A 25014-nucleotide genomic window follows, 5' to 3' on the forward strand; every position below is an offset into this window, starting at 1 on the left:
GAGTATTCTACTATGGAAGAGTGACTCCTCTTATAAACCAGAGTATTTTGAGGTGAATCTGAAGTTAAATTATACATGAACTCTGTTGTTCTTCTTAATATGAAAACAGCTTTGGAAATTTTGCTATTCTGTTCTTAGAAACAGAAACACCTTCTTATAAACAAATAATTCTACATTCTCTTGATGTATTGTCACCAATTATTATCTCAGGATCTGTGACCCAAATTAAATTCACCCTTAAATTTGATTGTATCAGACAGAATTCACAAGTGAGATATGCTTACTATACATCCTTTATAGGAATGTAAGAAATTAAAATATCAATGAAATGAAACAAAAATTCATTTTCTTTTAAAATTATCCGCAGCATATATTTCTTTCATTAGACTATTCTGAATGCACAATGGTAGCTTATTGTTCCAGGATGCAGGTCATCCAATGGACTTTGTGTGAGGCTATCCTCAGACTTTAAGTCACATTTGCTTCCTTCACTTTTCTTTCTAATGTTCACAATAAATTTCTATAGTCATCACCTCTGCCAGTTTAGATTTGCAAAATTTTATATACCCTAGAAACAAGGAAGCATCACATTCCATCTTACATTAGTAAACGTAAAAATACGCTACCCTAGAACCGGTCAGTCTTAGTTGATTTTCCAATAAGCAGAACAATAAAAAATAAAGTATGACATAATCTGCTTTCTTCCCTAATTTTTTGCACACATAAGATCTTTTAAAAACTGATCCAATTTAGCAAAATGACACAAGAAAGAAGTGTACAAGAAACCTAAGCATAATATAAACTAAGCAAGGAAGCAAATACACATTGCACTGTTTCAATTACTCTCTGATTATAAAACTACTCCTGGCACTGTTTGTAGCAAATGAACAATAATCAAAACTATTTCCAAACAATATATAAGAAATCTAAACTACAAAAATGTGCTAAATGGCATTTGATGAGAATTACATTTCTACTTGATTTAAATGTAAAATAATAAAACTGAACATATTATACAACTTTAAAATGATCATGATCCATTATCAATGACTCTGTACTTAGATGCATCTTTCCCATCATGACTGAACTATCCTTTTCAGATAAGTCTGAACCTTTGTATAAGAAAGAGTTTTCTGTGATGACAGATGAAAAGCATAATCACTTTATTACAATCTGCATTTTACTAAAAACTGTATGTGCAAGAGGATGCAGTAAAACTGTAAAAGCCAGAGGTGGTGGGTGGAAAAGTCCAAGGGAGCAGCATTTTATTTTTAGTCAAATAGCATTGCATGCTTATTGTACATCACACAAAGATTTGAAGTGTGTGTCCTCTGTAATGCACATCAATCTAATTAACATAAAATCTCAAGTTTTAGATGCTATGAAAATCTTAAAGGTCAGTAGATAGGTATTACTCAGTAAATGTTGAATGTATAGTGAATTATTAATTCTTCTCACTATGGTTCCATTTGTTCTTAAATTTCTATTTTTTAATGTCTTTATTTTTAAATTTAAATTAGAAACAATGTTGCTTCACATGTAAATCCCAGGTCCCTCTCCCTTTTCCCTTTCCTCCTCCCATGCCCTCCTACCAACCCCCATCCCAGCCTTCCCCAATCAGCACTCCTTTCCCCAGGGAGGCAGCATTTTTGAGACACAACCAGTACACATTTAAACTCTAAGAATTCATGCATGCACAGGACTTACACAAGTTCAAACTAAATAAGATCCCAGGTGTATGTAAATGCACACTCTGTTTTCAAGAAGCTATTTGCTATTGTTATAGGCCAGGAGAGGAGAGTCCAGTTTTATGTAACAAAGTGTCACTGGGCATATCAAATAGCCCAGTTATGGCATATACAAAATGGACTTCTTTTTGTTTTGTTCACCCCTCTTTCTCTTTGACAGAGCATAAACATCATGATATTGCTTAGGTAAATAGGATCAACGGGGTTGTTATAATGCATTGATACTTAATTCTACTTTCCAATAGAATCATTTAATAAAAAGCAAGTCCAAATTTGAATTTTCTTCCTTATTTTTAGTATGTGATCCAATCTCTCTCAGTCTGTTGCATGAATCTGAATCTATACCTGCCTGAGGCTGTCTGTCTTCTGAGTCTGTCCCTTTATCTCTGTGTATTACATAGTATGTGTATTACTATGTGTGTCTATTATATGAGTAACCTGCTAGTGGTGTTTGTTTGTTGCTAAAAGGATTTCAATCTGTATTTCTTGAACAGCACAGCATTATATGAGACAAAAAATGGAATCTATTTATCTTTAATAGACTGGAGGCTGTCTCCAATGGATCCCAACTGGTTCAGTTAATGAATATCATTGTTTATCAAGCAATATTCATACATTTTTGCTTTTAATCTTTATGTTAGATTTTAGGAAGTTGATTTCTATTTCTATATTTGCTGCTTTCAGAAATGATATACAAGCATTATCTGGATCAGGGCCTTGGAAGAAAACATAACTTATACTTACAGCTATACACTACCTTAAGCTGTAAAATGTGATAACATGTGCATTTTAAGGCAACTAACTGTGATTGATGAATAGTTCTCTTAAAGGCAGGTTATGCAAACAGCTTGAGTACACAGTAGGCCAGCAGTCTTAACTCTAAAGTAACCTGAAGGTCTATTATCAACTATAACTTTAAGGTCCAGCCAAAGCTTCTGTCTCTTAAAATGGAAGAGATGTTTTCATAATATTGCTTTCCTTGGGGTCAGAGAATAAGGAGGATTTTGGTGGAGTGGGTATGAAAAATTATGTATTTTATGAAAAAATTAAAAATAAATTAAAAGCAATTATACTTTTGTGTGTCTGCACACACACACACACACACACACACACACACACACACTTCTCCATGCCAAGACAGGTATTATTTCACATCTTCCTAAAATCACTGCATACATACAGCCTTTGTTTCTGTCCAAAGCATGGGAGAAAATTACAAATAGAACAGATAGCTTTGTATCTCTAAACAAATGGCAAAAATCACTGTGCTGTAATTTTGTTTTCAATGCATATTCTCTGTAATCAAAAGGAAATATGCAATCCTGGTAAAGGAGATGGTTGTGAATAGGTTTGTCGTAGCAATGTTAAGTTTAAAAAATCAACCAATATATGGAAAATTGGATGCTAAGAAAACACTATAATAATGTCACTGGGAAAACAATCAAGGTGTGTGACTCTCTTCATTAGCTTGCAAAGGTAAGCTTGTCCCACTGCTGTGGCTGAGGAATATAATTCTCTGGTGCTGTTGCCACATGGTCATGAGTACAATTAAGAAAAGCTCACAGTGTTGGCATCAGAATTATTATTTGTGATGGCATTAGCTGTTACTATTGGTAAACTAGGTTTGCTTGCTCCTCTTTGCATGTGTTTCTTTCTTTATAATTTTAAGTAATTAAATAACTTTATTTTTTCCTTCTATTTTTATTTAAATAAGAAACAATCTTATTTTACATATCAATCCCAGTTCCCTCTCTCTCCAATCCTCCCAAGTCCCCCACCAACATACCTCTCTCCAAGTCCCACATTCCATCCACTCCCCCAGAGAGAGTGAGTCCTTCCATGGAGAATCATCAAAGTCTATCACTTCATTTGGGGCAGGGTCTATGTCCTCCTCTATGTATTTAGGCTGAGAGAGTATTCCTCCATAGGAAATGGGATCCCAAAGTCTATTTGCACTCTAATACTGGTTCCACTTCAAGAGGGCCCATAAAATTCCCAGTCCTCTTAACTGTCACCCAAATTCATGGGTGCTGGTTCACACAGAAGAAAACATTGTCACAGTTTTGTAGAAAAAATTAACCAACAGCTATATAAAGTTTGTTCATCTGGAATTACACAATTAAGGAATCCTCTAGTCACATACTCCCTTGAGCAAAGGTACTATCTTTAGTAACTATGCAGTATGTCCAATTTTTGGAAACTATGAAACTGAAAATCTATATGAAAGCAACAATGGAATGCCAACGATGTGAGCATTTAACGTGTACCTGTCTAGAATCTCAAGGAAAGTCATATTTCAAAATGTGCACATTTAACAGTGTGATCCATAAAGTATTGAAGTCTCTAAATACAATTCTTAAAGCCAATAATCAAGTGTTAATAACTACACTGTAATCAATGTACTCCAAAGCAGTATTTCCCAAAGAGAAGGCTGGGCAGCTTTCCAAGGCCTGTTAAAAGGTCACACAATTGCAGACATAGGAGAGCTTTGTGCTGGTGTTCAGAGAAGACAAATTACAGAACCCAGTTCTTCAAAGTAGAGCCATTAGTCAGTCCTCTCTGTCTCTCTGTCTGTCTGTCTCTCTCTCTCTGTCTGTCTCTGTCTGGATATCTGTCTGTGTGTGTGTGTGTGTGTGTATGTGTGTGTGTGTATGAGAGATATTCAGTCCTCTATGTGTGTGTGTGTGTGTGAGAGAGAGAGAGACAAAGAGAGAGAGAGTGTGTGTTTTAGAAGGCAAGCTAGTACACAGCAAACTGCCAACCTGTCAACATATGATAGTCATTTCATGAGGATCCTTAAATAAACTATGGGGCTTGTTACATTAGGCAAATGACCTACAGACTCATTTCTAAAGGGAAGAATAATGTGATCAAAGTAGCATATTTGTTCATTTAAAATTGATCCTTTGGCAATCAGTGTTCACAAGAGCAGTGTGAGTTTCCTCTCTACCTTGTATCTTATTTCCAAACATAAGAGGGCATTTTAATAATGAGTGTTAGCACTAACTGATTATCTAAATCATTTATTTCCCCAGGAAAAAAATCAAAAATCTTGTTTGCTAGAATAATTTGTAACAGATTTTCATCCTGATGATGTGTTTATATGGCATTATACTACCATAATTTGTTTATTATTTTTTAATCACAGAGTTAACTCATTGCAATATACCATGTCATTGAATAACCAAAATAATGTGATGAACCTGAAACACACATATTATGTGTACGGAAGGAAATCAAGCTTATCATATCTTATGCTAGATTGCATGCTAGTAAATACGAGCCATCAGAGACAGAGGAAAGAATTGATCATGTCTTGTAGAGAGAAGCAGATGGGAAGTAAAGTGTAAGTTACTCTCAGTAAACATTAGGTCAGTGATTGATACTAGAATAAAACAAACACTCAAGAAAGACATTACTGATGTTTTTAATGTAGCTGTCAAGATAGACAATGGAAAATTGAGTTTGGGAAAGGAAGAGTTTGGGTAAGTTAACAGAAGGGAAATAAATGAAATCTGGGTCAATGATAGATACATGAGACACCAGGAGGTGAAACGACAGAATTTGGCCTATTTAGAGAACGTTCAATGAAGAGGAAAGCAACCTGATCACTTGGACCATGAGATCCTGAGATGGATCTTAGACTTACTTTTAAGTTTTTAATGAATTGGGTGAGAAAATTTCAGTGAAATATTGTTATGAGTTGAAGAATTCAAAATGATGTCATGGTACAGTGTGTGACTTATGCATGTTAAGAATAGACGAAGTGTGATACAGTTATGCAATGGAGTGTTGCTTATCTATTAAAATAATGACATAATAACATTTTCAGCAAATAGATACAATTACAGAAAAATCACCCTTAGTGAGGTAACCCAGACTAAAGAAAATAAATGCTCTGTGTATTCACTTATAAATAAATGATAAGCTGCAATCTTCAAATCCAGAAAGGTTAGGTAAAAAAGGCTAAGTTGGGTGGTGTTGATACATACCTTTAATCCCAGCACTTGGGAGGCAGAGACAGGTGGATCTTTGTAAGTTCAAGGCCAGCCTGATCTACAGAGCTAAACAGAGATACCCTGTCTCAAAAACTAAAAAAAAAATAAGGGCTCAAAGAAGGCCCCATATATCTCCCTAGAAAGGAGAAATAGAATGAATTTTGCAGGTAGATTTGGGGAGGCTTGATATGAGAGATCTAGGGAACAGATTGGAGGACGGATGGAGGGAGAGAGTGCAGAGAGAGACATCTAGAATGGGAAACAAAGCACATTGGACTCTGTAAATAATGGAGAATACAGAGTTGGAACTGGCTATCTGTTGTAGCCAGGGAAGGCTTCCAGTGTTGCGCCTGGGTTGCAGTTGATTGAATTGTTGGTCAAAAGATTGCATGGAGATCCCTACACAATCTAGGATGAGGCTGGGACACATTTGGCTTTCCAAAAATCTGACAGCAGTTCCCATTGTTCAAGGACAGCATCCACACAGCTCATTGAATATAGACATGCTTCGTCCAGTGCCAGCTGGGGATAAGTGCAGAGACACAGAGCCAGATATTGTGAGGAAAGATTTAATCAGAAGTCCTTCCCCTCAGAGTTCAAGGAATCTGTGGAAGAGGGGGAGGAAAGATTGTTAGAGTCAGAGGGGACGGAGAATACCAGGAGTTTATGGATCACTTCACCAACTAAGCAGGGAATATATTGGCTCACAGAGACTGAAGAAGCATGTATGGGGGTCTACATGGGTCTTCACTGTGTTCTCTGCACATATGTTATGGGTGTTAGCTTGGAGGTTTTGCCAGACTCCTCGCATTGGGAGCAGATATTTCTCTGACTCTTTTATGTTCTCTTGAGAGGATTACTCCAATTTGATTGCCTTGTTCAGTTTCAGTGTGAAAGTTTTTCCTTGTTTTATTATGTCCTGTTTGGGTGCTGTCTCATAACAAACTTCTCTTTTGTTTTTAACTATGTACATATGTGAGAGGGGCAGTGATCCTTGAAAAGGAGTGCAGAAGTGTGTGGAGACCAGAAGAGGCTGAAAGAACCGATGGAAATGGAGTTATAGTTGGCTGTGAGTAGTCTGGCGTAGGCTCTGAGAATTAATTAATTGCAAGAACAATACCTGCCTCAACTACTGATTGATTTCTATAGCTACTTCATATTACTCAACACACTGAGGAAATTGTAAATCAAGGCACTTTTAAGAGGAATGTGCGTGTCTTACTGTTACTATTGCAGTGATGAAGCAGTATGACCAAACACACTTTTGGAGAAAAGGGTTTACCGGGCTTGTGCTTTCATATCTTTGGTCATTGTTGAAGGAAGTCAGGACAAGAACTCAGAACAAAGCAGAAACCTAGAGACAGGAACTGATGCAGAAGCCATTTAGGGGTGCTGCTTCCTTGCTCCCCATGGCTTGCTTAGACTTCATTCTTATAAAAGTCAGAATGTGCTTTCTGCCCAGATGTGGCTTCATCCACAATAGGCAGAGCCCTTCCACAGAATCTCCAATTAAAAATGTGCTACCAGAGGATTATCTTTAGTCCAATCCTATGGAGGCATTTTCTTAATTGAGGCTTCCTAATCACATAATAGTGCTTGGTGAATATAAAACACTTTATAAAGTCAGGAAGAAGCAGTACTTACTAATCATTTTGCTAGTACAAAGTAAACCACTTTCAGAATTAATTTCTGTGTTCATGAAAGACATACAATTTTGACATTAAAATTTCTAAGAAATTATATTAAGTAAAATATGCATTATGTTGCAATTTAATATACTCATTCACGTGCCGGGCTCACGCCTTTAATCCCAGCACTTGGGAGGCAGAGGCAGGCAGATCTCTGTGAGTTCGAGGCAAGGCTGGACTGACAGCCTCCAAAACAATACAGAGAAACCCTGTCTCGTAAAACCTATATATATATTCATTCACAAAACTGAATGAACACCTTATAGGAAGACAATTGAATTCATAGAATTATGGTTAAATAAAGTATTTATTTTTATAGCTGTTGAGAGTATAAAATTGAAATTTAAGTCAGATAATGAACTTCCTACTATGGTATATTTAAAGAGAAACATGACTGTTATACTATGATTTACAGCATTTTGTCAAACAGTACTCATTTCATTTCAACACAGGTTGTGTAGTTCTGATGATCTAAATGCTGTAAAGTTCATCCCAAGACTTCAGAATTGTATACATAATGATCTCTGACACAAACAAAAGTTTCCCAACTCTTTTTCCATCCTAGGTAAAGGAGAAGAGTGAAGGAATTCATAGCGCACACGGTTCTCTGTTTTAGAGTGATATAATGCAATAGGAAGTTAAGGAACGGAAAAAAAGTTACCTTGCCAAATTCTCCTGGTGGTAGGTTTTTTAATGAACAGCAGGAAAGACAACCTAAATTAATATAATGAACAAACAGGTGAACAGTCCTCTCTGAAAAAATCGTTTAATGGTTTTTCCAAGGGGATGACAATTAGGTACCAGCCTGCAGACGATGAGCAGAGATATGCCAACCTCCTTCCTAATCTCCTGCCTGGAAAACTGACTGAGCTTAATCATGCATGATTTCTCATGTAGTAGTAGAAACAAGGATTGTGTTAAATGTGGGCATGCAAATCTCAGCGAAGGATCCTAAAAGTTGAAAGATGAATCCCAGACACAGTGCATTACTATATACATCAACTCTTCAGAAAATCTTGTGGGTGATATAAAAAGCAGGAGTATAATTGCTTATCAAGTTACATTTATTTTTCGGGAAAAAAAAGCAAACAGGAATCTTCATGATATCTTCTAGTGAAGGTTAAAGATAATGAGCTCAATACACAAGGGCTGATAATCTCAATTCTTTACTTTTAAAATGTGAATAACACTATTTGGCAACATTATTTACAATGGCACTTTTGAGGTAAACAGAAGTGACACTACAATTTTTTTTGCCAACTTTTCTAAACAAAACGGGAACAGCAGGCCAAGGCATTTCCAATTAAGAAAAATGAACCTTCTTATTAATAAAAGAATTTTATCATCACAGACACAGGCACAGTAGGAAGACAAAAGACCTAGAGTCTATACCCTGCCACATCTCGAAGTGTCTATGAAACATGATGTAGTTTTTCTAATGACACTTTAAATCTGTAGTCTAATTTGTCTTCAGAATATATTTTAAATTAATCTTAATCCATTTGTTTCTTTGTTTTATGTCTGAAAACTTCATGTGTAATTTAAGAATTACAAATGTGATAAAATGGTCTAGAGAAATATATTTTTACAGAATTACCCCTTTAATGATGTTTATTTCTATTTTAATATATTATAATATGAAAATATTTATCAATTATGTAAATTATGTATAGAACTCTGAGATAAATACTATTAATATATGTGAGACTGAAAATGAGCAAGATAATCTTTTAAAAAATATCCTGAATTTTACCTTTTAAAATTAAATACTGATAGATCTGTATAAAACTGAATATATTTCCCAAAATTGATATACACCAGAATCATTTACTTATTTTTCAAATGAAATTACAGTTATAGCCAATACTAATCACAAATTTGTCATTCTCCTGCCTTTGAATTTTGTGTCATGATTCCTTGCTCAAGTATGTTTAGTTTGGAGACATTAATGCATCGTTTCATATTATGAAATTTCACTTTCTATCTAAATACTTATTACTGGATATAAAATTATTGTTTTTCTCTTTAATTATTTCAGTTCAATAATCCTAAATTAAGGTTAAGCATGGTATTTTTTTCTTTTCATTTAATTTTTAAAACTACAGGCATTTAAATTTTTTTTCCGATATGTAGTTACATCAATTCCCTGTTCCATTTTCTAACTCCTCTGGTATGTCCCTGTTTCCTCCCATATCCACAGTCTTATTATCTTTATTGGCATACACACATGTATATATGAACATATATATAAAAACAACCTGTTGATTCCATTAAGTGGCTCATTATGAATATTGTTTTAGGCTGAACAATTGATATTGGCTAGCTAATTAGTGGCTATTCATGTTCAGAAAAGATTCATTCATCTCTCTGTGTGTAGTCATTAGGTGTTTATAGTTCTGAGATTTAATTCATCCATGTTTGTCTGTCAACTAGTGTTGTTATTGTTTCGATCTTGCATGGGCAATCATATTGCTCAGATTTCATGTCTTCAGCTTTCCTATCACATATGGATGAGACAATCTCCTTCAAATGTCCTGACCCTCTTTTTCAGACGTTCTTTCCACACCCTCTTCCATGATTTTTCTTGAGCTGTACGTGTAGCAGTTGAGTGGTAGATTTATCAATCTCCAAAGACCCGGAATCTGGGGTGTGTAGGCTCCCATTGGTGTTCTTCAGGCACTGGTCCTGGTCCCCTGGTCCTGTTGGTGGAAGAGAAGAACTTGAATCTGGGGTGTGTGGCTCCTGCCTGGAAGGGAGGCTCTCTGGCAGTCCCTAGGCAGTTCCCAAGCACTGGAATTATACTCAACTTTTGAAAATCGGAATGTATTCATGTTCTTTCTCCAAAACCAGAAATCACTATACTACACTCAGTCAATATTTTTTAATAAATTTCTATATTTGTGATTGAAAGTTTGGTATTTGTCTTTCAGTGACTAGCAAATGTTTTTCAATAAGCACAGACTCAGGCACAAAGAAAAAAGAAATTTGTATGCTTAAATCATCAGTTATATCATTTGCAGTATGTTTGTATTTTGATAAAAACTACCAAAATCTCCAAATAAAAAATAAACTAAATAAAGTAACAGATATGATTTTTCTTGCTCCTTGGATACACAGTTTGACTTTGATATCATGTTGTCTTTTCCTAGTGATGCAGTACACAAATTTATTGAGCATTGTCATATGACTGCTTTTCTTTTGTTACCTATTCAAATGTTGTATAGCTGGAAAAGATTAATCTGTTTTTGATATTTTTCTATATGAATGCATTGAGGATCATTAAGAGCATCACTGGGCAAATGGCAAGAACTAACTAAAATTATAGAGCCTTAAGTAGTAGATTTATTAAAGAAACAGATTTCTACAGTAGCTTATAGCATCAAGAATGCAGAGATTGTTTATAAATTGCCTTTCAAAGTGATTTTGGCATGGCTATCAAAGTAGACAATAAACATTAACCTCGTGCTATGTAGCCAGAAGATATGGCAGCAGAATTGCAATTCAAATGTAAAAGGAAATTTAAGAAAAACTATCTCAGTTCCAGAAATTTGACAGTTTAAATAACCCCTTCATTCAAAGTTGTTGACACTGACTTACAAAGAAAAGCCACTTATGTGAAATATCTTCTAAACCATAAATACATAAGCCTAACCTTTGCAGGAAGGTTCACTGCTGTAGAAAAATAAAGTAATATGCGCAATCTTTCATTACTAGCTACTTAAAAATATTTTTCTGAGATTCTAATATAATTACAATGTTTCTTCTTAAACATCCACAAACAAATTGAGAAATAATTAGATGATGTAAAGATTATTTGAAGTAATTTGGTTTTGTTTATTTCTTTGGAAAACCTCAATTATACCTCACACTGTTAAAGCTGCAAATTTCCTTGTATCATGAAGACCTTAATTTTTCTAAGATGGAAACAAGGATCACTTCTCTTTCATGAATTGCCACTTACCATTAGTTCTTTTTTATGGTCTGTTAGTCAGTTTCAGTCCCCATGACAGTGCTCATATCCAAGCCAATTTCAATTAGTATTTTAGGAAGATATTTGAGACCTCGTGTCAACTGACTTATTAAACTCAGCTTACATTATATCAAGTGAATTAATACAAGTCACTTATTACATCAGAATAAGCAATGTATTATTTCTGACATCACTATTTCCCTTTGCTTGTCCCCATATCGAATTTCATCAGTTAGCATGCCACTGCTCTTTTCTCCTTTCCAAGATACACAGCTCAACAATACCCTTGTTCAGTAATTAATTTTATCATTTCTTTCTTCTAAAAAGTTTTTCTAATTTGTTCAATTATCTGTCTTCCATGGGAATCAGGAATGTAGAATTCAGTTTTAAAATTAAAGGCTAACACTGGGATTATTTTGGTTCTGTACATGTATCCAATTTGCCTTGGCACTGGCTAACATTATTCACAAGTGTATGTTCATGTAAGTGCCCATAAAAGTTACAATTTATTAGCTCACAAATGATCACACGTATAATGTAGAGAAAAGAGATTTTGAACTTTATATCAGGAATAATGGAAATCAATTTGCTAAAAATATCATGTTGTTCAATAATAATTAATTTTCATTTCTGAATGAATCCTACTCAATAGGTTATTATTAGCCTAGATAGTCATTATTGCTAACTAGTGTTCAGGCATCTGTACTGGCCTGTCCTTGGGGTTCTGCAGGACATGCCCTCAGCTGTAGCCACTAAGAGCACCACCAGTGCATATTCACTATGTTCCCTTTTATAAAGGTCCTGCCCATCAGACTATCCTCTCTTTCTCTGTTTCTTCTCTCTCTCTCTCTCTTTCTCTCTCTTTCTTTCTCTCTCTATCTCTTCCTCACTCCCCTCTCTCCTGATTTTCCTGTCTCTAGAGGCTGGTTCCCCCTTCCACTCTGATTGAAAGACGCATGGCATCTTTCTCTCGGGCACCACTTTCCTTACATTACTTTAGTACTGTACTAAATGTACACTCTCCTGGTGTCTCCTCCTGCCCAGAGGCAGTTAGAGACATGCCAGGACCCTGGAACGCAGTTCACATACAGCAGTCTTGCTTCTCCAATTTTCTGGGTCCTTCCATACAAAATCAGGGTGATTGGTGAGCCACTACCTACCCTTCCTTAGGCTGTTCCCACGAGTGAGGACTTATCTCTTCACTGGAGCATGGTTTCTCACATTTAGACCTCGTTAAGTCCTGCTGTCAGTCAACCAAGGCTCTCCCAGGCTCTGAGCCCTTGCCCCACACCCTTTTTTGTGATGACCCACTGAGTGGCCTGTGCCAGTTTGGAATTCTCTGGCCCTTAATGAAATCACAGAGGAGGCTTGTGTTCGAGCTTTGTTTGATTAAAGCCATTGGATCTTGTTCAGCCTCACATATTGGGAACAATCCTATCAAAAATCCACTTCCCAGCTGTAAAGAGAGGCCTTTTCTTTGTGAGGAGCCTTCCCACCAGCCTGGTTCTAGAGCTGCATCAGTCCCAAATAAACACACAGGAGGCTATATTAATTATGAAGCTGTTGGCCTTGCTTGTTTCTTACTGGCTAGCTCTGACTTAAGTAATTACCCCATAATTGCTAATCTAATTATTTTTCTTACCAGAGAATAGTTCCGGACTTCCTACCCCATGGCGTTACATGTTGAACTCTCCTGTGTTTCTCCTTCCCAGAGTCCTCCTGGACTCCTAGTCCCTCCTATCTTGGTTCCCTATTGGCTCAACAGTGCTTTATTGGCATAAGACTTCCCCAACACCCAGCACTTTGTAATCACTTCACACTGGTACACTACCCACCTTCTCCACCTTCAACAGATCTGCTCTTTTCCTCCTGCAACAAATCTGCTGTTTCATTCCCTGATAACTTTGCCTTCTATTCAATACCATCAATTGGGTTGCTGTTGGGGTTATCCACTTCTGAGCATTCCCCAGAATGTGAGGCTTCCTTTATGGAGCACAGTCCTTTTCTTGCCTCCTGGCTTTTCTCAAAGTCCTGGTATCAGGTGACTGTCTGTATCCAGGGCTTAGGACCCTTGGTCACCATCCTTTGAGTGACTACTCACTGGGTGATCTGTGCCTGTCTTGAAATCGGCCCTCTCTGAATTACTGGGACCCTTGGGTCTTCTCTGCCTCACTCATGCGAGCTGTGTCATCGTCTATACCTCTTTGCTCCAAATGGGATGTCTTTGGAGACGCACTGACCATTCCTGATCAGCTATTGTTGCAGGACTACTAGTTGTTTTCTGTAAAGCTGGAGGTGCAAGACTTCCAAGTTTGTCCTGGTGATACTGTGGTGATGGGAAAGGATCAAGTGCTTTAAGCCCTAGGGAAACGATTAGTATCCACCAAAAATGGAATTTTGGCACACCCAGTAGGCACCTGATGGTTCAGAAGACCTTGGACAGTAACATGAAACAGCCAGCTACTCCAGGACCTGGCTAGCGCTCCAGCATCCTCAGATATCCCAAAAATGAGCAATGCCCCCCAGGACAGCAGGAAGCAGTCTCGAGAACACTGCATCCTCATTTTCTTCCTTACCTGCTACTCCTTTCTAACTCCTCACCTTTTTATAATAAATAAATGGGAGGGATGTTATTATTCAGACATCAGTACTTGGCTGTCCTTGAGGTTGTAACACGATATACACTCAGCTGCAGGCACTAAGTGCAGCAACACCTGTTCATATTCATTATGTTCCCATTTAAAAAGGGCCCTGCCCATCTCCCATCCATATCTTTTTTTGTCTTTTACTCTGTCTGTTTCTCTGTCTCTGTCTCTCTGTCTCTGTCTCTGTCTCTCTCCCTCTCTTTCTCTCTCTCTTCCCTCCCTCTTTCTCCTCTCCTCTCTCCTGCTGCTACTCTCTTCAGAGGCTGGCCCCCACCTTACCTTTCCCCTTTTTATGATCCTTTTCCCTAATTAAAAAATCCTCTGCTTTCTGCTGTCACATGGCATCTCTCTCCCCTCTCCTCCCTGTCTTCCTTAAATTACAATAGTTAACATTAGTTTTTAAGGTAATTGATTAAAACATAATTTGATATATTATATCATGACTGTTATACATGGATAGTATTCAATATTCAAGTAAGATTTGTCTCTTTTTTAAATAAAAAAGACATAAAAAATAAATATATAAAATAAAATAAAGTAAAATAAAAGCAAATGGAACATTGTTACCGATAAAGCAAATATATTGAATGGAACATTCCAAATCAATAGTCATTAATATGTGATTTACATCATTAGTCTTTATTTATGAAGATATTGCTGAACACAACTGTTTCATTATTTATATTAGTTTAATATGTTTCATACAAAATTGAAAATTATGATGTTGTAACAAGGATGATGGACTTAAAATCTTTCATGATGATAATTGGAAGTTTTAAAGTATCATTTCCCCTTTCTTTTCCCCTCTTCTATCCTTCCTATATATGCCCCTTTTCTCTAGCAACTCCATGACCTTTTAAAAAATAATTGTTGTTATCTATGTAATGCACACAAAGCCTACTCAGTCTAGACAATGTTACTTTTATGTATATGATTTCAGGATTGACCACTTGGTGTTGCATAATTAATCTGGAAAAGCACTTGTTAATCATAATGTAAGCTAACTTTGAAAAACTAGAAAAAACAAACCCTAATTAATTATCCTTATGTATGTATTTGTTGCATAAAGGTTAAAAGTGCCATTATTTTATTGTCACAAAAAAGGTAAAAATGAGTTTTAAGTTTCCTTAAATTATAACATATAATCCATAGTCTTTGCAGGCAGTAGAAAAATTACCAATTTTCTATATTTAAAAACCTGAAGTATTAAAATATATAAGATCAAAGAGAGGGAATATTACCTCAAGATTTGTCTTTAACATTTTTTGATAAAATTCGTTTCTTACTTTTAGGTTTTATTTTTACTGAGATGATTTTATTCATTTAATAATCAAAATCATTTTTCACCTAGGGAATCTTTAGTAATAGTGCTAGTTTAAGAAGAACCACTTTTATGACTGAAAAGAGCTCTCTGTTGCTAAAATATAAATTGATTTGAATTTATATTTTTATCATTGTAAGAAAACTACACAGTCTTCTAGAATTGACTTAGATCCAGAAATACGAATATACTCTAAAGAGGTCAAGACCAAGCTGGGTAAACCTGCAGAAACAGCTGACCTGAGAAAGTGGGAATTTGACAGCTGGGAAACCAGCAGCCTTCATCCAGTAGCTGATGGAAGCAGAAGCAGTCACCCACAGCTAATCATTGAGACATACTCCTGGAATTCAGTTGTAGTGAGGGAGAAGGGATAGGCAAATCAGTCAAGATCATGCTGGAGAAACCTACAGAATCAGTTGACCTGACCTAGTGAGAGCACATGGACCCCAGTCATGCCAGTGGTAAAGTTGGAGAATCAGCATTGGAAAGCAGCAAACCCTCCAAATGTGGGTACCAGTTAGGAGGCCTAAGCAGATTATGGGACCTCTAACAGTGGAACCATTACTTATACCTAGTGCACAAATGGACTTTGGGAGGCCATTCCCTATGGAGGGAGACTACTTCAGCATAGATTCAAGGAGGAGGACCTAGTACCCACACCCAAACATTGTAACAGACTTTGCTGATCCCCCTGGAAGGCCTCACTATCCTTGGGGAACAGGTGGGGGGTGGGTGGGTTGGGAGGTTGGTAGGGGACATGGGAGGAAGGGAGGGAGAGGGAACAGGGGTATTGATATGTAAAATTATTGTTTATAAGTAAAAAAGGGATTAAAAAAAGAAATTTCTAAAATTATTATAAATGTAGTTTCTAGTTTTCTGTGACAAAGACATGTAATTTTCTTGGAAGCTAATCTTAAAACCTGTTCAGAAACCATCTCATGCATATAGGAGAGTGTTGGAAAAACAAATAGTTGTAGAAAATTGGATGCATCATTCATTTATCACCACCTTATAAATCTATGCACAGTACTTAAGATTAAGTTTGTTCCTAGATAGTTTCATATATGGTTATAATACATTTTGATTTCCTCCAACTCTCACTCCATCCCATCCTCTTCTGTGTCCTTCCAATAACTGTCCATGTTTCTTCCTTCTATAAGGTTCATGATTTCTGATTTTTTAACACCAGTTAAGCCATAGCCTTCTATGCAATCATTGAATAGAAACTATTCTTTGGAATCTGATGGGCTTATGAGTGGGAATAACACTGAATCTAATCTCTGTCTCTATCACTTTCTCACTGCCTCTGCCTCTCTCTCTCTGTCTCTCTCTCTTCTCTCTCTTCTCTCTCTTCTCTCTCTCTCTCTCTCTCTCTCTCCCTCTCTCTCTCTCTCTCCTTCCTCTATTCCTTCTTTTCCCCCCAGCCATCTTTAGCAAATAGGCAAATACTCCAACAAAGAGTGGTCACCCAGTGTCCACCTGCCATCCATCTTTGAATGATAACGTGATGATAACCTAGAGGAAAAATACTAAAGACACTTTTGCAAATTATAACATCTAACTGCTGTCTGTAAAAATGCATTCACACATAATTTACGAAGATATCTTACTAAGTTTCAAAAATACTAAACAGGAATAAAAAGGATGAATTTAATAAAAGGAATCATATTCAGACAGTGTAGCTCTCACCTGTCATTAAAGTTGCTTCATTTTGTCATGTATAAGGGATCATTAGAGATACTTATTAATAAACACTACTTTGGTATTGAGAACAATCCAAGCCTTTCAATATGCCTGATTACTTTCCTAAAATCACCTATATTTCAGCATTCAGCTGTAGAATCAGTCAAAATGCCATGTAAGTGAAATACACCATTGTTCCATTACTCCAATTTGACAAAAATAGGATTTACTTTATATTTAAGAGAAAATAGAATCTTTTAGAAAGAATTTTGTTTGTAATATAGATTTAGTATTTTGTTAAGTATGAATTTAAGACATCATATACTATTTTACAAAGAAAATGCAAATTATGCACATATGCAGGAAGTTAGAATTGCATAGCCACAAGTTGATACTCATGCAATCATTTGTACACACACATCCATACAACATACACCTATATGCAGTAAGACAGATACTCCCAAAATTGAAAAGTATAGGATTCACAGGCCCTGATTAAATAGATTTTGTCATAGACATAGTTTGGTTATTATCTAGCATCAATGGTACTGTATGTTGAAAACTGAATCTCAAGGTCATTTACGTGAATTTAAAGGTGGTATAACAGAGATGATATTGTAGTAGAAGGCAGTTGGAATATGAAAGCATGCTCTCTCTTTCTCTATTTCACCCGGAAAACCTTTCAAACACTTTCCAAACAATCAAAATTAATTTGTTCTGCCTGTATTTTTTAACTCAACAGGAATGTAGTAGAAATATTCTAAATCTGATGTTCAGGAGAAGAAACAGCAGGCTCTGTTGGTAGGCAAGAAATGGTCTCTAAAACTCCATACATAATTTACTGAGATCCAGGTATCATGAATATAATACTCATGTAGCATAACTACCAATCACGTATTCTTTAGAAAATTACTGTAATTTGTTCCATTCTTTTCTTTTTTTTCTTTCTTTTACCTTTTTTTTTGATACTTGGTGGATTTCAAATCATGCATCCTTGTCACGACCACCCTCAACCAGCAAGATTGATGCAGCAACTAGGAGTCTTCTCACAGTTTATTCAGGAAACTTGCTTACAGGGAGTGGCCCCGACCCCAGGGAGTCCGGGCTTAATATACTCAGCGATAGCCAATCAACTACACCCAGGTGGCACGCTAGGATAGGTTGTCACCAAGCAGATCTAGAAGGGTACTTGGCCTCACTCCTAATAAGGAATTGTTTACTTACTGAGAGCACTCACCATTGGGCTGGTGGAATGCGGAAACCGGCGCCATCTATAGGCACGGTACTCTGCAGCTCCCAACACATCCTGATCCTATTCATCTCACCATCCCTTCATATCTATCCTCTGTCCTTACAACTTCCCCTGTAAGGTAAAATGAAATTTAAAAGAAAACAAAAAGAAGTAAAGAAAAAACAAAAGAAGATCTCATCATGGAAGCTGTAGCAGGAAACAGTAAGTCACACAGTATATCCTTTAGTCTATACATCTTTACTTGCAAGTGTTCATTGCAATGAATAATTGGTCTGATTTAAAGATGCTGGTTTTCACTACACTATTGACACTGGTCCATCCATGAAGTTCCTCTTGGATATTTTGTTGTTGCCCTATGTCATAGATATCCTGTGCATTTGGGCCTGCAGGACCAGTCCCGTCACATTCTCCAGCAGATCATAGAGAGTGTGTATGTTAGAATAGACCAACTCATTGCTCTGGTTCTGGGCCTGGATAGTTACTGAATTGCTTAGCCTACCATCTCCACCTCATTTTCTCCAGCAGGGTGGGCTATCCAGTACTGTCTCTGGTTGCTTTCTCTATGCATTAAGCAGTAAGTGGCAGGGTCAGCTGTCCCAGCTGTCTCAAGGCCAGCTCACACACATCTACACCATAAGAGCCATGTTTAACCTACCAGGTGAGGGGCAAGGACCACTTTACTCAGTGCTGCAGCTGGTGAGAAGCAGAACCAGCTCTAGATCTTCTCACTACAGGGACATCTTTTCTACTGGTATTGAGGGGTAGAGAGACAAGAGGGAGACATCTCTCCTCTACCCACCTCCACATGACAGAGCAACAGTAGTGTTTCCAGCTCTCCCATGCTCATGTCCTCGAGGCAGATTCATCCATGTCCACACCAACAGGGTCATCTCCACTGTGCTGCCTGGGCAAGCTGCAAGGACCACTTTCCTGAGTGTTGCAGTTGGTTAGGTGCCTGGACAGATTTCCTGTTCTTATGATGGCAGGGCCAGCTCTCCCACCTGCAAAAGGCAATGAGTGGTGGGGGAGGCATGAGTACATCTGTTCCTCTCTCACATCATGATAAGGTAGTTTGGGGCAGGGCTGAGTTTCCCATGTTCATGTTCTTAGGGCCTTCTCACTGGCACCCCTGACCCCACAAGAGGTACATGGCCCCTCCTCTGAGTGTTGCAGTAGGTGAGGTCTTGATCAGCTTTCTAGCCTGCCAATAAGTGGAAAGCAGTGAAGAGGGGAATCTTTCCCTTGTCCATGTCACCACACGGCAAATGAGAGGGCAGAATCAGTTCTCCTACTCTTAGGCCTTCATTCCCATACTAACAGGGTCAACCATGTTGTGCTGCCCAGGTGAGGTATAGGACCAAATCTATGGAGTGCTGCAGGTGATATGCAGCAGAGCCATGGAGCAGGGGGATGAACTTTGTGCAGCCCTATCCTTTCAGTCCTTCGTGGTCTCTTAGGGTTTTTATTGCTATGAAAAGACAGCATAAATACAGCAATTCTTATAATAAAACAATGTAGTTTTGAGGGGTCTAGGTTATATTTCAAAGTTTCAATCCATTATCATCATGTTGGGGAACATGGCAATATGCAAGCAGACGTGGTGCTGGAGAATAGCTAAGTACCTTAGATTTTGCATTCAATGGGTATTTGACTGAGATTATGGGTAGTAGCCTGAGCATAGGAAATCTCAAAGCCCACCCCCACAGTGACATACTTCCTCTAACAAGTCCATTCCTACTCCAACAAACCTGCACCTCCTAATAGTGCCACTCCCTATGAGATTATGGAGACCAATTGCATTCAAACAACCACATGTGGCAATAGGAGCTATACAAACAACATAGACCATAGCTACTTCAGGATCACTGACTCAGACATGGCCCTCACCAGCAGCCCAGGCATGGACATCACCATAGCAAACAGGTCACCCACCTCAACCTCCTCCTCAGGACTTTCCTTTATTCATATCTGGCTCCCACAACAGGACATGAACCATACTGTCTGTCTTTCTTTTTTCCAAACCCCACCATATATTTGTTCACCGTAATAATTCCACATTTTTCTTGCCGTTCCATGGAAGACAGCCTTGGGTTGGTGTGAGGGTTTTCTTCTGCTCAGTTTTAATGGTATAGGACAGGATCATCTCCCATTATTTTCTTAAGACTAAAGGATATTATTCTAATAGTAAGTGAAAAATACAGATTTGAAATATATTTCTCTCAAATCTCTGTGTCTATCTAAATTATTTTCTTATTGTTATTTGAATGCACTCACAATTTTTCACACAAAGTCCACATTATTAGGTAAAGATAATCATTAATTTATGCCTATCATATCTGCCTTGCATGACTCTACTATAAACAATTCATTTTGTAGTGAATTATACAACTACTATGCTTTTACTTTGGTCATTTTACTTTGGTCTGTTTTGATTAATTTAATGAGCACTTGAAAAGAAAGGGCTAAGAGGAATGGGTGAGTGGAGAGCTTGCTAACTGAACTGTTCTACTCCTTAGATTTGTTTCCCAAAGACCCATCTTATCCACACCCCAGCACATCACTGATCAACTCTCAGCTGGCCCCTACCCCATATGCCTGACTACATCCACTTATCAGGTGCAGGCAACAGCAGAGAGAGGAAAAGTTGAGTGGACCACCTACCAGTTTAGCTGTCCCACTTCCTAGATTCAGTTCCTAAACACCTATCCCACTCCCACACTACTACCTCACCACCAATTCAAGGCCAGATCCTACCCCCAATGCCGGTTAACCACAGCTAATCAGTTGTAGGCCACATCAGTCAGAAGAAGAGCCCCGATACCAGGAGCCTGCCCCCAACCCCAGTGAACTTCCAAGATTCAAGTGCAGGCCACAAAAGTGAAAATAAAGGAAGTAGGCCAAACAAGTCAGAAACACAGAGACCCTGCCGTTGTCTCTACCAAAGGCCCAGCTAGCCACTCTAAACTAGCCTCCAACTTAAGCAAGACTCACTACTGGTTCAGGGATCATGGCAGCCACCAGAATTCCAGAGCACAAAGACCAAAAACCAAAGAAGAAACAGAAACAAAAGAAAAAGAAAAACAGCCGTACAAAAAAGAAAAAAATGAAATCGCCACCTAAACATATAATTAATCCAAAGTGAGATTCCTAAATACCAGTGTAAGAACAGAATAAACAACAGACATGGCAGTGTGGCACCATGAGAACCCAAGTAATCTATGACAGTAAAATCCAAATATTTCAACAGAGAAGAAACACAAGACAAGGACCTTAAAACCACCTACATGAAGATGAGAGGGTACATTAAAGGGAAATAAGGGGGGTTGGGGGGAGGGCACGGGAGGAGGGGAGGGAATGGGAGAGGGACCTGGAACTCACTTGGGAAGCAACCTCGTTTCTTATCTAAATTTAAACTGGAAAATAAAATTAAAAAAAAGAAAAAATAATAAATCCCTTATAGAAATTGAGGAAAAGACAACTCATAAAATTGGAGGAAATCAATAAATCCTTTATATAATGCCAAAAGAGACAAGTGAGACAGGAAGCAGGGCATGCAGGGGGGCAAGGGGGAGACAGGTGAAAGAAACTGTTCAAGAAATGAAAATCAAAATAGAAACAATAAAGTAAATACAAAGAAAATTCTAGATATGGAGAATATAAATAAGTTAACAAGAACTACAGATTCTAGCATCACCAACAGAATATATGAAAGCAAGAAAGAATCTCAGGAATTGTAGATATGATAGAAGAAATAGATTCATCAATCAAAGAGAACTTTAATTCCAAAAATTTTCTAACAAAAAATATCCAGAAATTTTGGTACACTATGAAAAGATCAAGCATAATAATAATAGAAACAGAGGGAGACCAGGGGACCAGCTGTTCTGGCAGGTCCAGGAAACCAGAGGAAACAGGGAGACCAGGGGAACAACTGTTCTGGCAGGTTCAGGTAAAATAGACCCTGCATCTGGGCCTGTGTCCCAGTGCCTAGGGATCGCCTGGGAACTGCACAGAGCTTCCAATCCCGGCAGGAGACAAACACCCCAGATGCAAGGTCTTCTTTCCCATCAATGAGACCAGGAAATCAGCAGATACAGTAAAGGGTCCAGGGGACCAGGTGAGAGGCTAAGCACACCAGAATCCTGGTCTTCTCCTTCACCCAAGGGACCAGAACGAGGACAAGGAATAGAAGAACTACCAGATTATTGGACGTGCTAGCACCCACCAAAAGCAACTCTGGTCCCGTAACCTCCAGACCAGTAAGGCATTCTTTCTGCACCCATTAGAAGAAGAGATGGCAAAGAGACAATACAAAAACACACTCAGCAACAGAAAAACAAATATGACACCACCAGATTGTAAAGACTCCACACCAGCAAGACTGCAACATTCCAAGGCAAATGAAGCAGAAGAGAATGACCTTAAAACCACTTTCATGAAAATGATAGAGGCCCTAAAAGAGGATATAGGAAAATCCCTCAAAGAAATGGAAGAAAAAACAAAGCAAAAAATGCAAGAAATGGAAGAAACAAACCAAAAAAAGGCAGGAAATGGAAGAAAAAACAGAGCCAAAAAATGCAAGAAATGGAAGAAAAAGCAAACCAAAAAATACAAGAAATGGAAGAAAACACAGAGCAAAAAATGCAAGAAATGGAAGAAAAAGCAAACCAAAAAATACAAGAAATGGAAGAAAAAACAAACCAAAAATGCAAGAAATGGAAGAAAGAACAAACCAAAAAATGCATAAAATGTCACAAATGGATGAGAAGATAAAGAGAAAATTGCAAGAAACATTGCAAACAGTGCAAGGGTTGAAAACTGACATAGAGACAATAAAAAAAAACAAAATCTGAAAAAAGGTTGGAAATAGAAAAGCTGGGCAAACGGTCAGGTACTACTGAAACAAGCATTACCAACAGAATACAAGAGATGGAAGAGAGAAGCTTAGGTGTTGAAGATACACTAGGAGAAATGGATTCATCAACCAAAGAAAATCTTACGTCCAACAAATCCTTAACACAAAACATCCAGGAAATACGGGATACCATGAAAAGACCAAACCTAAGAATAATAGGTATAGAAGAAGGAGAAGAAAACCACCTCAAAGTGGCAGATAACATATTCAACAAAATAATAGAAGAAAACTTTCCCAACCTTAAGAAAGACATGCCAATGAAGGTACAAGAAGCCTACAGAACACCAAATAGAGTGGATAACAAAAAAAGTCCCTTCGCCACATAATAATCAAGACCCCAAATATACAGAATAAAGAAAGAACATTAAGAACAGCTACGCAAAAATGTCAAATAACATATAAAGGCAGACCTATCAGAATTACACCTGATTTCTCCATGGAAACTCTGAAAGCCAGAGGGTCCTGGATAGATATTCTAACAACACTAAGAGACCATGGATGCCAGCCCAGACTACTTAACTGGCAAAGCTCTCAATCACTGTAGATGGAGAAAACAGGATATTCCATGACAAAACTAGATTCAAGCAATACGTATCCACTAATCCAACCCTACAGAAAGTTTTGGAAGGAAAACTCCAACCCAAGGAAGTTAACTACAACTTGAAAAACATAGGCATTAGAGAATCCCTCTCTACCACAGCCAAAAGAACGAAGGGGTGAAATTCCACACATAATTCCAACAACCACAACCATTGCTAATCAAAAAAGAATGAGCAATAAATCATCATTAATATCCCTCAACATCAATGGCCTTAAATCACCCATAAAATGACACAGGCTAGCAAAATGGATTCGAAGACAAAACCCATCCTTCTGCTGCATACAAGAAACACACCTCACCCTCAAAGACAGACATTACCTGAGAGTTAAAGGTTGGGAAAAAATTTTCCAATCAAATGGACCCAAGAAACAAGCAGGGTAGCAATCCTAATATCTAACAAATTAGACTTTAAAATAAAATCAATCAAAAGAGTTGACGGAGGTCATTACATACTCATCACAGGCGAAATCCACCAAGATGAAGTGTCTATCCTGAACATCTATGCCCCAAATTCAAAGACATCCACATTCGTAAAAGAAACATTACTAAAACTTAAATCACATATAAAGCCTCACACACTTATAGTGGGAGATTTCAACACACCACTCTCACCACTAGACAGGAATACCAGACAGAAACTCAATAAAAAAGCAAAGTGTCTAATAGAAGTAATGACACATCTGGGATTAACAGACATCTATAAAACATTTCTTCCACATAAAAAAGAATATACCTTCTTCTCACCACCACATGGAACCTTCTCAAAAATCGACAACATGCTTGGCAACATATCCAACTTCAGCAGCATCAAAAAAATTGTAATAACTCCATGCATCTTAACAGACCATTATGATTTAAAATTAAAATTCAACAACAACACAAATTGCAGAAAACCTACAAACTCGTGGAAATTGAATAATGCACAACTGCACCATTCCTGGGTCAAAGAAGAAATAACAAAAGAAATTAAAAACTTCCTCCAATTCAATGAGAATGAAGACACAACATACCCAAACCTGTGGGACACTTTGAAAGCAGTGCTACAGGGGAAGTTCATAGCACTAAGTGCCCACATGAAGAAACTGGAGAATAGTTATAGTAGAGGATTAACAGCACAGCTGAAAGCTCTAGAACACGAAGATGCAAACTCCCCCAGGAGGAGTACATGCCAGGAAATAATCAAATTGAGGGCT

The sequence above is a fragment of the Mesocricetus auratus genome, unplaced genomic scaffold (assembly GCF_017639785.1).
Source record: "Mesocricetus auratus isolate SY011 unplaced genomic scaffold, BCM_Maur_2.0 Super-Scaffold_2245, whole genome shotgun sequence".
NCBI classification, from domain to species: domain Eukaryota; kingdom Metazoa; phylum Chordata; class Mammalia; order Rodentia; family Cricetidae; genus Mesocricetus; species Mesocricetus auratus.